Here is a 19,103-nt window from a genome sequence, read left to right on the forward strand (position 1 = left end):
GTGGGTGCACCAGGGTACACCCAGACATTCCACAGCCTCCAAGGGGAGGGAGCGAGTCTGTGAGGCCATTGGGCCATTGGAAACATACCTAGTAACAAACTACTGAGGTTAGCTAGGGCTCAACACAGACTATAGCACAGGGGTGGATATGGAGGGAACCGTGCTTCTTGAGAAGACGATGGCAAAAAACACAGTTGATGGACAGAATGTAGAACAATGTCATACATTCACCCCAGTACAAGGATCTGGGCCTAAATCCATCGTTTTTTTTGCACTCCACACCACCCTGGGTTAGACACTGGCTATATGCAAATCAGCTCTGACCCTGTGCCTCATGTGAACAGTCCAGTCCGAACTACCAAGCCATGTCTTTCCCTGACCGGAATCAAGCATCCAAGGACCGGTTTCTGGCTATCAGCCTTCATCAGCCTGGATAGCTTGACTCCAGTGGTGTGGAGAGCCTGGGACTCACGTCTGAGCATCCCCAGCACACTCAGGGTGAAAATTGCTGTTGTTTTTGCTCTTGAGAAGACGATGTCCATTTGCTCACACCGGGGGATGAAGCAGTCGCAGGGGATCTTCGCGCGTATAGGGACATGGCATGACCTTGCAGTGAGTTGGTAGGGCCTGATAGTTGGGCTGAAAAATATAATGGCTTGGCTTGGGGAGTTTTTGAGGCAGGGCATGACCTTTCAGTGTAGGAGGGTAGGGGGGGCCAGATAGTCGGTCAATTATGCTGGCCTGTGGCGGTAAGGTCATGATTGGTGAGCATTTAATTGAAGGTCCTTAGGGGGCGGTGCCATTCTCAAATGTGGTCGCCCAAAGGGAGGGACAAGTGGTCTCTCCTAGAACTCCAGGGGCAGTTACAGCCAGTTGGCTATATGGGTGCGGGAGAGGGGAGAGTCATGCTTTCTCTAGGCTGGTTGGCCACCCCGCATGTGCACAATGACGCCAGTAAACGGCACAGAGATGCAAGGGCCCCCTTTAATGGAGTTAATAGAGCATACGGGAGTAACCGGGGGGCCAAAGTACCCTCACGGTAAGCAGGCCCTCTGCGCATGCGCACTTCGACGGAAGGGCGTGGTTAATAGGGCGTACGGGGGTAACCGGGGAGGGCATGTCACCCCACGGTAGACGGGCCCTCTGCGCATGCGCTCTCCTTCAGGAGGGCGTGGTTTAGTGATAAAGATCTGACACCAGTTATTGACCTTGCCGTAGGCCCAAATAGGTACGCAGAAAAATAAATATTGTATAATATGATTGATATGTTAGTTTCGGATAGGAAATAGCTTGTACTAAAAATAGGTTAAGGTTAGCCATCTGAATACCTGTATATATCAATTGTAACATTTTCTGCGTAATTGTGTAAATATTGTTTATTTCAATTTTGTATTTATTTTGTATGTTTTAATAAATACGGCCGGGGGGGTCGAAAGATCCCCAACCTTCCAAAGAAAGCCCTCTCACGTCCTGTTAATAATGTTGGTTAACGGCAGGGTGGGGGTCCTCCGGCAGTCCCTGGCCATAAGCTGCTAGACCTTTTATGGAGAAGTTGCTGAAACTAAGTTAACCTCACTGCAGGATCAATAGTAAGGACCTACACTTCCTCCCATGTTCTATGGTTATCTTGAGCAAGATCAACAAATGATTTGGTACATTCCTTTAGGGAGCATGTGACGGCACCTCACAAACTAGAGTCCTAACCCCCCCCCAGCCCCCACCACTTCTGACAGGAGACTGTCCAATGTCCGTACTATGGGGCTGATCAGGATCGCGGACGGACTTGCGTCCGTCCGCGACCCCAGAGCAGGAGGGAACCTCCGCATGGCATGCGGAGTTCCCTCCTGTGCAATTAGGATGTGACCGCCACCCTGGCGGTCACATCCTCTATTTTTAACATTGCGGCGGGTGCAGCTTCAAGCTGCACCCGCGGCAATGTTAAAAATGCACGCATTGCTTTTGCATGCAGAAAGAGGCAGGCACCGCGCGGTGCCTGCCGCTTTCTGCATGCAAATGCAGGGGGGTACCATAGGTACCCCCCATGTGCACCCCCCACCCCCCCTTCACCTAGGGGGCCCGCAACGGGCCCCCGCAGTGAAGTTCCGTATGCTTTTCCACGGCGGGAAACGCGCCGCGGAAAAGCATAATTCACTGCCCATCCTAATATGGTGGACGGTGTCTGAGAGACACCGTCACCATATTAGAGCTTTTCCGCCGCGGTTGTAAGCCAACCGCGGCGGAAAAGCTGCGGACGGAAACCAGGACCCACCAGCCATCCTAATGTGGCGGTGGGTCCTTGGTCAGTCCGCTGCGGTTTTTCCGCATCCTCGGGGCCGGCGGTGGCTTCCGCCGGCCCCGAGGATGCGGAAAAACCGCAATCCTGATCGGCCCCTAAGTGTGTTATGGATATAATCGACTGTCTACAGAGGATCAACATTCCTTGCACCAGTTATAATTCCCTATACCATCTCTTTAATAAATAGATTATTCTTGTGGTATTACAACCATAACGCTTCACAACATGACAATCTATTAATCACACATTTTCCATATGCATTAAAAAAAATAATTATACATCGTGATCCTGCAAATTACAATTTTACAAGGGTAGCTAAAGTGATATTTAATTGAAGAGAATGTCACATATTAAGATATAGTAAGTTAATGGCTCAAGAACATTTCCACAAATACATTTACAAATCCTTTTACATTGTGGTTTACAGTACCATCTGCCAGTAACTTCCAAGATAGGAAAATGGCCAATGTAAAATAACACAGGGTTTTCCTAGAAGATGGATTTTTAGGTAGATCAATGGAAGTAACAGATTTGTATTCTTACAAAGCAGCATGATAGCATGGATAAAAAGCATAATAATAATGCTTCAAGATGAAGTGTTGTGGCTCTTGAAAAAAATTACTCAGTAGTACACATAATTTAGTATGCTTCATCTAAATTTCGAACGGTAGTCTATTCTGAGCAAAAAGAGCCATATGTTGCTTATTTACTGGTCTAAACTACAAATGTTATCTCCAAATAACCGAGAGGATATCTTTGTAGATAAGCTCGTCAGCATAAAGAGGCCACATACCATTAACTTCAAGCAGTTAATTTAACCCATTACCATACTACCTTTCACATATTGGCTCTTTCAGGCCTCCATGACTGAAACTAGGCAAGCACCTTCATATTGAAGCTTCGCGCTATATACTAAAACTGAACACTCCTTTTAAAACTAAGTTCAGAAATTTAGAAAAATTGAAAAATAAAAAAGGAAAAGACAAAACAAAACCTGTACACCAGGGGTTAGGTGGAGGTAATTTACCAGGAGTTAGGGCTTGAGAGGGAAGTGAGTTGATAGTAAGAGGAAGGAAAAACCAGAAGGGTGCACTCAGAAATATTCAATTATTTAGCACTAACAATGAATACCACACTGCTGTTTTGAACATGGTCTCTAACGGCAGTATTAATTTGCAAGTATTTTTGTTGCCATTGGCAAAGACTGGTGGGTAAGTAATTTTCCTTTGAGTAACTGCAGCTGTAACTACCTCTTGCAGATTGCTGTACCATTATAAAGCGTAAAATGTGTAGAGTGATCCACATTCTGCACATGTAAACCTGCGAGACAGTTAAAGCTAAGTAGTGAGTGAAAAGAGTGAGCAAAGGGGGACATTTTAGGCACTTTTCTCTGCTTGACCTACTGCTTTTGTCTGTTTTAGTTGGGAGGCAGATGTAACTATTTTTTCAAATCATGTGAACGGCTTTGGTTACCTTTGTTGAAGATGATATGGACAGATCTTAATACAATGCCAAAAAACAAGCATATAAAGCCTCACACAGAGGTTCATATTATTCCAGGGGTAGTATATGATTATGCAATTGTAACATTCAGTATTATACCTGATTTGACATTTTCTACTTAAGGAATCGCACGCAGTAATCGCATCTATGGCTAGTTTCTGTTTCGATGTGTTCACACGTTAGCTGGTATAGGATATACGTTCTCTATGTAATACTATAGTGTTGCAGTACTACAGTAATACAACATTTCTTTAACAAACAAGCATTATAAAAGCCAATAGGCTTGCCCTGTCCTTTGCCATCCTGCAATTTTTTAGAAAACATATAAAACAGACATTTAAGTTTATAACAAGTAATAAAAATGTAAAAATTGCATGTGTTTCAAAACTTTTTTTAAATAACGCATCGCTAGCACTAAAATTAACTACATTTTAGTGACATGTGCACAAGCAGAATGCCATCAATCGCAGTGTTATTCAGATTTGTAGAGCGCACTATCACCCAAGAAGGTATCCTGGCGCTGAGCAGGTGTGAGTCTAGCCAAACCTATGGCCTAGTGGGACTACTCAAAAAGCCAGGCTTCAGCTTATTGCGGAATTCAAAAAATGAGGAGGAGGCTCCTATGTGTAGCTGTAAGTTGCTCCACGTTTTAAAAGTGATGTAGGAGAAGGCTCAACTGCCGGATCTGACCTTCCATATGCATGAGATGTGTGCAAGCGAGAGACTGGACAAACGGAGGTGTATGGAAGGTTTGTAAAAGTAGATACTATTGTTGACCAACCCTAGACCACTGTTTTGTAGTGCCGTAAAAATGTAGGTGAGGAGTTTTAATTGTGCTCATCTGTGTATGGGGTGTCAGTGGAGCTCCTTCAGTTGTGGTGTGATGTGCGAGAATGATTTTGGCTACCAAATTCTGAACGGTCTGAAGACGTCAGTAAGTTTTTTGTTGATACCGACTTAGTGTTGTCCCATAGTCCAGCTTGCTTGTGACAAGAGTGTGCATTAAGGTTTTCTGGGTGCTGACTTGGAGCCATTTGAAAATCTTCCTACGCATTTTCAGGGTATACAAGCATGAGGCAGTGAAGGCTTTGACTTTGGTGGTCATGTCGAGTTTGCTGTCAATGACGACGGATGTCAGTCCTAGCTCTGTTGGCCACAATGTGGTGACCCATGGTAAAGTGCTCTTTCCAAAGATCACAATTTCGGTCTTGTTGGTGTTCCGCTTCAGACTGTTGGTCTTCGTTCAGTGTGAGATTTCAGTCTTGCCGGCCTTGAACTTGATCCGGGTACTGAGCGTTTTGTCTGTGATGAAGAGATAGAGTTCTTTGTTCTCACCATAGGAGAGGAGTTGACGTTGTGAGGGTGAATGATGCTGGCTAGAGGGATCATGCATGTGTTGAAAAGTGTTTGGGATCAGGGTAGATTCTTGCAGAACTACACACATGAGGTCACAGACTTCCTAGGTGTATGGTGTCAGGCTAACTGATTGGGTCCTTCCAGTCAGGAAGTAGCAGATCCATCAGTTTGCATGTCCTTGGATTCCGATGTTGATCAGGTGTTGGGTGAGGATGCAGTGGAAGACGGTGTCAAATGCTGTGGACAGGTCCAGAAGGATGAGCACCGCCAGGACTCCTTCATTAATAGTCATGCAGATGTCATCAGTGGCTGCAATGAGAGCAGTTTTCATGCTGTGGTTGGATCTGAAGTCAGACTGAGTGGTGTCGAGAAGTTGGTGGTCACTGAAGTATTCGGTGAGGCATCTGATGAAGATTTTATTCAAAGACCTTGACTGAGAATGGCAATAGGGAGATTGGCCCGTAGATGGTGAGCGTAGACAGGTCCACAGAGGGGTTCTTCAACAATGAGATGGCAATTGCGTGTTTCCAAGCATCTGGGATGGTCGCAGAAGAGGTGGAGGCATTCAGAATGGGTGATAGCATGGCACTAATGGGTTGCAGTTCTTTGGAGTAGAGGAATGGGGGTAGGGGTCTAATGGTGCTGCTGAGTGGATGGACATCATGGTGGTGGCAGTTTCTTCTGGGGTGATGATGGGCCATGTAGTTAGCATTGGTTTTTGAATCAGACTAGGAGGCGTTTGGCAAGGTCTGTCAGGTCTGCTTTCGTGTTGAAGTTGCTGCAAATGGCAGTGATTTTGTTGCTGAAGAATTGAGCAAGGTTGTTGCAGAGGTCCTGTGAAGGAGTGGTCATGTTGTAGGTGGCTGATGGTGAGGTGAAATCTTTAATATTGGCAAAGATGTCTTTGCTTCTGTTGGTGCTGGCATCATTGTGGTTCTCCAGAGCAGTGCATTTGGTGGTCTGGATCATTTGGTGGTAGAATCTCAACGCGGATTTGAAAGTGCTACTGTCTGCATTGTGCTGGCTCAGTCTCCATTTGCGCTCCAGTTGTTTGCAGTGGTGTCACATCACTCACAGTGAAGAGAGCCAATAGATAAAGTGTAGTGACCCATTGCCTCTTACTGTATGTTGCAGTGGGTTGAAGCAAAATGTAAATAGAACTTGAAGAAAACAGTTGACAAGGAGGGAAAAACTGATAGCCCATTTTTGTATATATAGACTTATTTGTATTATTATTTTTTGGGGAAACATGTGGATGGTTATAGAATTAAAGTTGTCTCTAGGCCAGACCCAAAAAAAACATGATGGAATAAATGTGTGCCAAACTAACTGGTGAGCTATTCTTAAATTGCATTAATGCCCTGAACAGCCTCATTCGGTGTGCTGCAGTAACTCTGAAATTAGGGCACCAAGATGTTTGTGGAATATTTAAAATCACAGATTTCACCCTCATTGCATTTGGTCCTGGATTTATGCACCTGCAATTTGCTACAGGTAACTGCTGCAAAGATGGTACACAAATGGAAACATTGTGCAGTGACTGGGGCCACAAAGACTAACATCACATTATACTCCCTGCTATACAGGGTAATGCTCTGAATCGGGTGAAAACAAAAACAACCTAATACTGTGCAGTAACACCATTTTCATCAAGAAGTTTTTGCATTCCATTTTTTCCTCATACTTATAATGGGATCATAAACGAGGCCTGAGATAGTCTAGGTGCACAATGCAACCTATCGCCCTATATGAATGGCGTCACTCACTCCTACAATTACTCACAATGAATTACAAGTAACCTCCATTCAGAAGTTTCAGGAATATCCCTGAAAAGAAGATTAGCAAGAGTCCCAACTGGGCAAACAAGTCGGCAAATGATTATAGTTTTAATTGAGAGTCCCACAATCCTTTGGTAATGCTATTATATATAATGAATACACAAATGTACAAATGTACATTCATAAGTTTATATATTTATATAGCCTGCAAAGCATTACGGTTGTTATGGTTACGTTGCAGTTACCATTGAAAAGGTATTTCCTGATTTTCAAAGAACTTTGGAGTGGCTTGATGAATCCAATTGCTTTCCAGCAGACAAGTAGTGAGTAAAGCGTTGTGTCACTGTTTGAAGTTTCATGTAGAACCATCAGAGGGTAGAAAGTTAAAGGAGGGGACAAACATTGCACATTGTTACCCTCCCCTACAGAACAAACTACTGAGCAAAATGAAAACAAAAAGTGGAATGACAATAAGAATTTACGCAGAATAGGCCTAACTCAGATTTTGTGTAAAAGCATTCAGTACAAGAGTACTGAAGGGTTAATTTTACGTATATTTTTACTATAAAATTAAATTAATAGGATTCAAAGAGGAAAACACCCCTGCCCCCCTCCACTCCCAATAAGGCATTGCAGGAGCCACAAATCCTAATCCAAAAGTCTGGGTAGCCTCATTAGGGGACCTTTGGATGACCATGACTGAAATGCGTTTGGTTAGTATTAAGTAATGCAGGCTCTTGAGTCATAGAAAAACATGGGGGCAAGAGATAATGCGGTAAGAGTACATTTCCTGAACGTGGGTGGGAGGGGAAATGGAGGTGTCAGGGAGACTCTACAATGGCAACAAAAAATTGTTTGCCATGTAATCTGTAGATACACTTTGACGATTCTCAGATTAACTGCCACCATATAAAAAATGATGGAAGAAGTATATGGGGCTGGTAAATCAATCCCTGAGCTCAGAGAGTTGTAGTTGGTGATGAAATAAAGAGCCTGTCCTAAAAAAACACATTTTGATCTATTGTGTAAATGTGGCATTGTGCATCAAAAAGAACCAGAAGGATGCAGTAGATTGTCATCCCACTATATGTCTGCCATACATTCTTAAGTGAGCTAAATGGGTTATTAATATTATAAATCCACATTGATTGAAAGGCATCTATAAAAAGTTTGCTCATGTTAGGAGCTGATTCTGTTCCCTTTATCTGAAGGGAATATTTCATAAAAGAAAAATCTTGAGTGTGATTTTAGTATGTTTAATGATGAATTTGTCAGGAGTTATGTTGAGCTTGGTTGTGAGCTTTAAATAGCCTTAAATATTGCCAGAGCCTTATTTTGGGGAATGGCGGTGCAAAAGATTTTAGGGCAAATATGACAGATTATTTGAGCGGTTGCTTAAAGAGCCCTGGATAATGTTGATCCAATAACCAAAACAATGATTCTGGAAGGAGGCGTGTTGCAATTTTTATGTATTTTGGACAAAGGGCACAGTACTTAAATCGTTGGATTATTACAAGTGGGATATACATGTTCTTTGTGACTAATAATGGCTTACTCAAGGTTTACATATGTAAGTGTATTGCCCTCACATTTAACAAAATCAGTAGGGTTACTGACTAGCTTTCAGTAATTCAAGGCATTGTTTAAGGGTGTCTTCGTCATATTTAGTATCATCAAAAGCACTATACCTCTTTCTTTGTCACCAGGTTTGGTAATTATTGATAAGGTCTTCCATCAAAGCATATAAACCTTTTAATTCCATCTGTTCTTATTTGAATATATATATATATATATATATATATATTCGTTTCTCAACAGAACTCCTTCCGGGTCCCTTGACCCATGAAAGGTGGCGTGGACGTCGGCGGAGTGAATCCGACAAAAGTATGCTCTCAGTAAACAAAGTCCATATCCCACGCTCTCAGGAAACAACACGGAGACACCAAAATGAAGCCAGTGCTGTTTTAATTCAATTGAATTAAAACAGCACTGGCTTCATTTTGGTGTCTCCGTGTTGTTTCCTGAGAGCGTGGGATATGGACTTTGTTTACTGAGAGCATATATATATATATATATATATATATATATATATATATATATATATATATATATATATATATATATATATATATATATATATATATATATACATATATATATATATATACATACATACATACATATAGATACACACACACACACATATATATACACACACACACACATATATATATATATATATATATATATATATATATATATATATATATATATATATATATATATATATATATATAGTTATGCAGATCTTCAATTTCATCAAGGCTTGCTGATATTAGGTTGTTAAATGTTCCCGTCTCAGAAACTATGGTGGGAGCCGGTATTGGAATGTGGCCTTGAGGCATTCTCTGGTACCATTATATATAATGTTTTTTCGTATATCATAACTTAATATTTAAAAATGGTACACTTATAATGAGATGATGGTCGTGTATAGATAGAGCTAGTCAATATAAAACTTAATTCAGTAGCAATATAGCTATCAGATTATGGTTTCACCTAGATAATTTCAATATCAGTAGCACTGTAGAGGACAGGACTAGCATCTGTAAATCTATCAAGAGAGATGTAATTGTCTTGATGTTAATCTATAGTATGGTAACAGCCATACTATATAATGTAAAAAATAAAATTAAAAAAAGATCTGTATATCCATTGGGTCTGACAATTTCTAAACCCATTCATGCCCTTTAGATCACTATTTTATGAAAATAATAAAATGTCAAGAAAGGGGGTACTTATAAGAAAACAGTACACTGTCCTGACTAAGTTAAAGCTTGAAGATTCAGTCGCATTCAGGCAGACGATACCCCCAGCACTGCCAAAAGTGGTAAGGGCTATTTCTGGGCTCATCATTGCTGGTTGTTATAAATAAGAAAGAGGCGTAGGATTCCGGTAAGTGAAGTTTATTCCATTAGTAGATGACTCCACCCGTCATGGACGTCTGGTCTCCGTTAAGCCGGTGGTTACAATGGCAAACGGGAAGACACAGCCGACCGTGCACGAGGAAAGTATTTGAATCACAACATGTTATAATACAGTATGCACGGGCCGTGGCTCGTGGATACATCTTTCAAAAGGAAACAATGTTAGCCTCGGGCTTTGGCTCGTGATATAGACGCGAGTCGAACTCACGAGCCAAACCCCACGAGCCAAACCCACGTGAAAGTCAATGCGAGCGAAGCCCGCCATTACACCACCTTCCCCCTTACAACAGTCAATAAAAAAGAGAAAAAAAAAAAAAAAACATTGTCGAATTAAAATGGATCTAACCAGAAGTAACACAAATGCCTAAAATTTAATGAACTCGTTATATCTCTCAGGAGCCCTGATGTGTCTGCCGAAAGAAGAAACTTTTGTGTGAGAGGGGACATCCTGGCTAACAACAACGTTTGGAGGATCCAGAGAAATCTCCCCTGAGAGTTGCACCGAAGACTGAGGAGCTTGTGAAAAGGAATGGTTAGGAACACTGGGAACAGAAGGAGCATCCATCCAAAAACTCCAATCCAAATTACTGGAGTTACCATTATGCTTCCTTCCTTTGATAATCTCTGCTTGGTGATCAGAGACTTTCACTAGTTGGCGTTTGTTCCACCAACCCTTTTTTCCCAGAAAGGCTGCTCCCTTACTTACTTTAACTACCTGAATGGGTGCAAAAAATTTTGAGCGTCCTTTCACTACTCTACCTGGACTCTTGATTAAAACCCAGTCACCAACCTGCAGGTCTACCAATTTACCATCTGAGGTACCATCAAACTGTAACTTCATTTGGCTCTGTTTTTCTAGAACAGATTTCTTAACAGAATCCAAATCGATAATTTTACCAGCAGAGTCCTGATGCAACCATGAAGGAAATAGAACAGAACGATTCTCTCTACCTCTCAGCAAGGAAAACGGGGAGACCCCAGTTACGCAGTGAGGGGAGGTATTGTAGTGCCACACTTTTTGCTTTACAAATTCAACCACATTGTAACCACAAGAAATCGCCGTCTGAACACCCTCTTTAACCACCTTATTCCCCCTCTCGACAAGACCATTCGAAGCTGGGGAATAAAGAGAGACTTTGAGTTGTTTGATGTCTAATTGTTTCAAAAATTTGGACATCTTATCCGAAACAAAATGAGTTCCGTTATCTGTGACGATAAACTTGGGAGATCCCTCTAAATCAAACACCCTCTTGAGAAAGGTTATTGTGGAATCTGAATCAGGAGTCTTAACAAAATCAAAGTACATCCACTTTGAAAAATAGTCCACCAAAAGAATAATGTACTTATTCTCCTGTTGAAGAATGGAATATGGCCCCGAAAAGTCTACCCCAACTTTCTCCCAGGGAGAGCTAGGGAAATCCGTGGGATGTAGGGGAACTTTCAGTGTGCGCCAATGTTTATCGGATAATAAACACTCCGGGCACGAGTCAATCAAATTTTTAACTTGGACATCAATTGAGGGCCACCAATAGCGCTGCTTAATGCGCATAGAGGTTTTAGTTGTCCCCAGATGCCCTTGATGTGCCTTATTAATAATAGACTCCCTCAGTTTAAAAGGAGGGACAAATTTCTCACCTCTTCGTACTATGCCGTTCTCAACAGACAGTTCCTCAGAAATTTGGGCAAAACTACGTAGATCGCCATTCAGACTTCTTGGTTCAGGCCAACACCGTGTGGTAAACTCTATCACTTTTAACAACACATTGTCTAAAGCAGTGGCTTCCTTCCAATCGCCCTCAGAAATCACATCACTAACTTCATCCACTGCATCCACAAAGGTAACACATTCGACGTCCTCTACAAGAAAATCCTCCTCATCGTCCTTCTCCATAGCCATTCTAGATAGGCAATCAGCCCGAAAATTCTTGCCACCAACAATATGCTTAACAGAAAAATTGAACTCTTGTAATTTTGAGACTAATCTCATCAGTCGAGCTGACATGGACGCTGAACTGGATTTATCAAAGATGTAAATTAGTGGCTTGTGATCAGTGACCAACTCAAATCTCCTACCCCAAATGTACATTTTAAACTTGTGGACCGCCCAAGCACAAGCTAGGGCTTCCCTTTCGATAGTGCTGTACCTCTGTTCAAACTCTTTGAGTGCTCTAGATGCAAACGCCACAGTTTGTTCCTGACCATTCACCTTCTGTGTAAGAACTGCCCCTAGACCAGAAATACTCGCATCTACAGTGATAACTGAGGTGGCATCTTCTCTGAAGGCATGTATGGCTTTAGCGGAAACAATCATCTTCTTGATCTCACAAAAAACCTGGTCTAACTCCTGCGTCCAAACGAAACTAGACCCTTTCCTCAAAAGCTTCCTTAAAGGTTCCACTATTTGGGAATACGACTGGACAAACCTTGCATAATATTCTGCAAGTCCTAGGAAGGATCGTAAGGCATCCTTATCGGGGGGAGGTTTTGCGTCTTGAATGGCTCTAATGACTGAAAACTTGGGAGTGATACCTTGGTCCGATACTGTATGCCCCAGATAATCAATCTTGTTAACTGCAAACTTGCATTTGTCTGCGCGAACCGTCATGTTCCTAGACATTAAAATTGAAAGCACATTTCTAAGAATAACGTTGTGTTCGTTTAATGATTTGGCAAAAATCAGGATGTCATCAAGGTATGCCTGCACACCCGCTATGCCTTGAAACATCACATCCATCAGCTTCTGGAAAACGCTTCCAGCAGACGCTAACCCAAAAGGGAGGCGAAGGAATTTGAAAGCTCCGAAAGGAGTAATAAAAGAGGTAAGTTCTTGGGATTCCTTCGCTAAAGACACCTGATGGTACGCTGACCTCAGATCGATCAAAGAGAACCATTTAGCGTCGCCTATGTTAGCCAGAAGCTCGTGGATTCTCGGTAGCGGGTGACAGTCAACAATAATGTTCTTATTTAATGAGCGTAAATCCGCACATAATCTAATTTCCCCAGTCTTTTTGCGCGCGACTACAATTGGTGCGACCCATTGTGAAGAATTGATGGGGGAAATGATACCTTGTTTACACAGATCATCCAACATTATTTTTAATTCAGATCTGACACTCAGTGGGACAGCTCTAACTTTATGACTAACTGGTTGTGCCCCGGGTATCAAGTCTAATCTTGTGCTCAAATCCTTTGACACTCCCTACCATTTCCATGAATACTGGTTTAAATTCTGCCAAAATTTCTTGAACCTTTGCGTTATGATCATCAATTACAGCAACAGGTAAATCAGTTTTAAAGGTAGGTAACTTCCCAACTTTAATGGGGTTCTCATCACCTGGAACTAAATAAAGACCCATCAAGGCTAAGTCTTTCCAGCCCACGATGTCTTTGCCTTTTTCTGCTACATAAATTTTAGTGACGGTCTCCCTCCCCAAGCATTGGACTAATCCTTCAAAATACCCTAGCATGTTAATATTCTTCTCCCCAAATGCTAGTGGATTAACATCAGATTCAATCAGTTCGACTCTTTTGTCCCATTTTTCGTAAAAGGTTGAATCTCTAAGGATAGTGTATGGGGAGCCTGAATCCGCCATGACTTGGAGATGTACATTATCAATAATAGCTGCACATAGTGGACCCTTAATAGAATCAATGTCACCATTAGCATCAAGAGTCACGATAATATTTTTAAAAGATTCAGTACATGCATCAAAGTCCACCATATTAACATTCGTAGGTTTCTTCGCGAATCTGCAAACCCCCTGAAAATGTCCAATTTTTTTACAAATAGAACATCGCTTCTTGAGGGTAGGGCAATTTGGGGCGTTCCCAATGTGATCCTTTGAACCGCACCTATAACAAAAGTAAGTTTTTTTCCTTTGGTTAAATTTATTGGGTTGAACTCTGCCTTTATTAGCAATGGCACAGAGAGTTTCTCCTTCATCAGAGTCATAGCAGTCTATAGCATTAACACCCTGTTTAGGTTGGTCCATAACAACTTTGCTGGTTAATGTAGAACGTTCAATGCTAAGAGCAAGGTCTATGACTTCACTTAAAGATGGGTTCTTGCACCCCAGAATTCTCTGTTTAATCTTCCTTGATGCGCAATTAAATACGAACTGGTCTCTTATAAATTTATCAGGAGAAGGTTCGAAATTGCAAGTGATTGCTAAAACTCTGAGTGCAGCGATGTACTCTTCCACCTTCTCGTCCTCATTTTGTTTCCTGGCATAGAAGTTGTGCCTTTCTAACATAATGTTAGGTTCATCACAAAATTGTTTTTTTAATCTTGCAATGGCTTCAATGTAAACGTTCCAAAGGTTGTCTCCACTTTCATCTAGTGAAATAGGTGGTGCTATGGGAACAATACTCTTAAAGATTCGTTGACCAGCTTGTCCTAAACAACCAAAAAGAATAGCGAATTTTCTTTTGTCAGAATACTCAGTGGCATCAATAGCAATTAAATGATTCTCGAACAACCCGAACCACTCAGACCAAATTATGTCTGGAGTGCCTGGTTTGCTCAAGAAAGGTGGAGGTTGAGTAATCTGATGCCACTGGTTATTAGCCATGTTAAATATCAATGCAGAAATACGAGTGAGGTTTATAAATCTAAAATCACAATAACCTTAACATTAACAAGATGTCATCTTTAGTATGAGAATTTGTGATTTAAGATGTGGAAAAGTTGTTTAAATGACGAGATAAATGTTTCAAAAATGTCTATAACGTTGTAAATATGCAAATTCAAGAAATGAAAAGCGTGCGTATCGCTGCAAAGATACGCTGTGCACAACCTTGTGAATATCCTGTGATTATCTGTTGAAAGCGTGCGTATCGCTGAAATGATACGCAATGTTTACATGTTGATCCAACAACAACGTGCGTATCGTTGAAAATGACACGCAATGTTTGAATCTTTAAAAGAAGTTATTTAAATGACAAGTGCGTTGTAAGTCGAAAGCGTGCGTGTCGCTAAAGTGACACGCAATGTTTTCAATTACAACGTGCGTATCGTTGAAGGTGCGCACAACAAAGAAACATTTTAAATCAACACAGTACCTTGTGGTTGCGTCTTGTAAACAGTCTTCGCACGATACCTCAATAAAGTTGTATGAAAGGATATCCAATGAGGTCGATCGTGTTGAAGAAGATTGCCACCGTCCAATAAGAGTTGCCGGTTGAAGAAATTTGTAGAGGCAGCTCTGTTGATTGGAAAACCAAGAGATTCGACCGTCCAATGGAAATGCTTGTGATTGACGAGGTGCTGAATCAGGGAAAAAAATCAGCGTGGGTGAGGTGGAGTCTCCTTCTTGTCGCCAAAATATGTTATAAATAAGAAAGAGGCGGAGGATTCCGGTAAGTGAAGTTTATTCCATTAGTAGATGACTCCACCCGTCATGGACGTCTGGTCTCCGTTAAGCCGGTGGTTACAATGGCAAACGGGAAGACACAGCCGACCGTGCACGAGGAAAGTATTTGAATCACAACATGTTATAATACAGTATGCACGGGCCGTGGCTCGTGGATACATCTTTCAAAAGGAAACAATGTTAGCCTCGGGCTTTGGCTCGTGATATAGACGCGAGTCGAACTCATGAGCCAAACCCCACGAGCCAAACCCACGTGAAAGTCAATGCGAGCGAAGCCCGCCATTACACTGGTTTTCCGTCTAGTGTCTCGAGCCTGACTTGTACTTCTTCATGCCAGCCTAGCCGTTTTTAAGAACCATCACTCCTCTAAGATCACCATGGCAACAGCATATTCCAAGCAGGAATTCCCAGGCAGTAACAAGTTTACAAACCACAGATTTCACTGTTACTAAACAGAGTCGGAAATACTCCCTAACAAACACTCACAGTTTATCAGTTTACATATACATTATATATTTGTTTCGGACTAGCACAATGTAGAAACAAAGCAGCAGGTCAGATCATCTGTTTAAAATAATACATGGTTTTAAATTGCAGTTGTGTTTCTATTGACGAGCAAAGGCAAAAGTATTTCTGAATTTTAAAAGGTACTGAAAAATAACAAAATTCAAAATCGCAAACACAAACAAAATGACAAACAAAATTGTAGTCCTCAAAGCTCACAGGTTCTCTCATGCAACTCAAGCCTGAGAAAGCTCCATTGACAACAAATGAAGTAACAATATTATGTTCTGAATAAATAACAGAGCTCTTTCTCAGCAACACCATATTCTCACTTAAAAGAGCCCCAAAGGACTAATTACACGTAGAAGAGACTGGAACTCTGACAAACAGTACAATTACGAATAAAATAGTGAAACAATCCATATTCTTCTTTAAGATAGCTAGAAAATGAAAGGGCACATATTCTTCCACTTACATCCAGATTTACTATATATGCTAGCAGCGTATGAAACAAAGTCCTTACACTCACAAATGTGATTCCCTGGCACATCAACTACTATTGATCAAATTGAATGAAGGACACAATGTTCCACTTGCACAAAACTTTTTTTTTTAAATGAACTCAAACCCATCCAAATAAACTGCGCACAATCCAAAATTATGTGTCGCACATACTCAGTCACGGAAACTGCACGTTCTCTAAGAATAAAATAACAACTGCCTCCAGATTCAGCCTGCTATGACCAAACACCATCAAAAGTTAAACCAAAACCATCACAATTGCATACTGCTAAACATGATGAACTCCAGATAGACTCAGCCATGTCAACTGCATACACAAATAACACTTCATATACACCCAGATTCATCGACAAAACTAGAATACCAATACAAACAGTTACATGAGGTGCAAACAATTACCTTTACCCAAACACAGCAACATCAATTGCACATTGCCAAACACAACAAACTCCATCCCACATGAACACGTATAATTCAACCAACTAGACATAGCCACAGCAGGGATTGTCAGGATACTTGACAGAAACCAGAGACTGACTCAGGAAATTCATGTTCCCCATGAGCAGCGAGGGAAGGTCTACTCTCATGGGAGTCTGACCACAGAACAAGCATTAAAAGGACTGCATTTTTTCCTTTGAGCCAGTCTTACTTAACCAGTGGTAAAGCGACAATTCTGATGCGTTATTGGAATGTCCTCTAGAAGCACGTACAGTGAAGCCACAGGCACCTCTGCAAACCTGAGGGTCAATATGTGAGGATCCACAGCAGTATTCTTTACATTTACCATAGGAATGCTCAATTGCACTACCAGAGAGGTCTTTAATCAACATCCATGCACCATCTTCTCTTGACTTAACATTAAGAACAACTATGAACATCACATAGAATATAGTGGACCAAAAACCTTCCAGGCGCCTACAAAACAGTTGTCTCGCCTGTCAAGCCGTGCTAGGTCCTTAAGCAGGGATAAAATCTGTACACATAATCTACAAAGTAAATCTAGGAAATAACTCTATCAATCAATCAATCAATCAATAAATCAAAACACCTATAAAGCACACTACATACCCGTGAGGGTCTCAAGGCGCTGGAGAAAGGCGGGCTAGGGGGCGCTGCTACTGATCGAAGAGCCAGGTCTTGAGGTGTCTTCTGAAGGCCAGTAGGTCTTGGGTCTGCCGTAGGTTGATGGGGAGGGTGTTCCAGGTCTTGGCGACGAGGTGGGAGAAGGATCTGCCGCCGCCGGTCGTTCTTTGGATGCGAGGGACTGTGGCGAGGGCGAGGGGGGGAGCGAAGCTGGCGGGTGAGGGATGTAGAAGCTGAGTCGTCTGTTGAGGTATGCTGGGCCGGTGTTGTATCACAGAAATGTGGATGGGATATGATGTTTTGGCCATATTACACGTCATTAACAATAAATACTTAATTTCCCTAAACAGATCTAATTACAAATTCAGTTTGACAAAACCGATATTCAACAGACTGCTGGCCTACTTTATAACGTAATAACGTAATGATTCTGAGTGTGCACCGAAGCATGCTCACCAAACCTCTGTGCCAGTGCTCTGACCCTTAAAAGTGTATGTTTGTTTGGCATAAGTTAACTTACTTATACAATTAAGTGTCCTCTATGGACTGCAGCACTCATTATGACCCCATGAGTGTGACAAAGTAAAATATGTCTCCCAGCCATCGACTGCAGACTGGTAGGGCAGTTTGAAACTGCTAACTTGACACTTCTATTTAAACTCATAAAAAAGTCCAGACATTCCTTTTTAATATATATAAGTCATCCATAAGGTAGGCCTGTCGAGACCTAAGGTAGGGTTCTGTATATTAAAAGGTTGGCCATATGTTTTATATGCCCTAATAGTAAAACCTTCAAATTGGCATTGGCACTGTAGAAAGGTTAGTAGCCCCTTTGGCAAGTAGAGTGTTACACGGTGACCGCTCAGCAGTGCTAAGGTCTGAATGAAAACACTAAAGATGATACTTCAAGGTATCAAAAGAATTTTTATATTAAACCTGACGATGCCCAAGTTAAACCTATTGCAACTTTTAAATAAAATGCAACTTAAAAAGGTCGCCATTCTGTTGCCCAGGTTTTCTAGTGGTCATTTACAGTTGCTGGCCACAAGACAGCCTTCTGCCCTCCTGGGGAGACATGCGAACAACTCACAGGAAAGGGCACAGTATAAGCCTGCCATTGGAGGAGGTGTTACCTCTCTCTGGCAGGAAGCCAAACAGGGTGCGAGCCCAAAAGGCGAGCTTCAAAGCAGAAGGGCAATGGTGGACACAAACGAGAGGGGCTGATCTTTTGTTCTAGTAGACAGATTGGCATAGGGGACAGAGAGGGGGAAACAGTTGTCAAATCAGTTATCCCAAGGATGTGTAGTCCTCAGGTGGCCACACTTCTAGGGTAGGCTACCAAGTTCCACACACTAAGAGAAGGGTTCTGCCATCTTGGGACTGGGCAAAATATTGCTCTCTGGAATAGCTAGTTTTCACACCTTGCAGGAAGTCGACATCAGGTGGGAGGAGACCTGGCAGCCTATTCGCTAGTAGTCACTGCATCCCCCGATGGCAAGGAATGGGCATAAAAGTGGCACCACTGGTACCCAGACCTCAGATCACATCTGCACAGGAGGGAGAAACGAAGAAGGGCTGCCTGCTGTTCCATGGACCCAGCAAAGAGAAGCTGCATTAAAGACTGGACTGCGCCTGCTGATCTTTGGGCTAGCAAAGGGGGGACTATGCCTATGGTGCCTTGCTTGAGGTAAATTGTCCCAGA

The sequence above is a fragment of the Lissotriton vulgaris genome, chromosome 5 (genome assembly GCF_964263255.1).
Source record: "Lissotriton vulgaris chromosome 5, aLisVul1.2, whole genome shotgun sequence".
NCBI lineage: Eukaryota > Metazoa > Chordata > Amphibia > Caudata > Salamandridae > Lissotriton > Lissotriton vulgaris.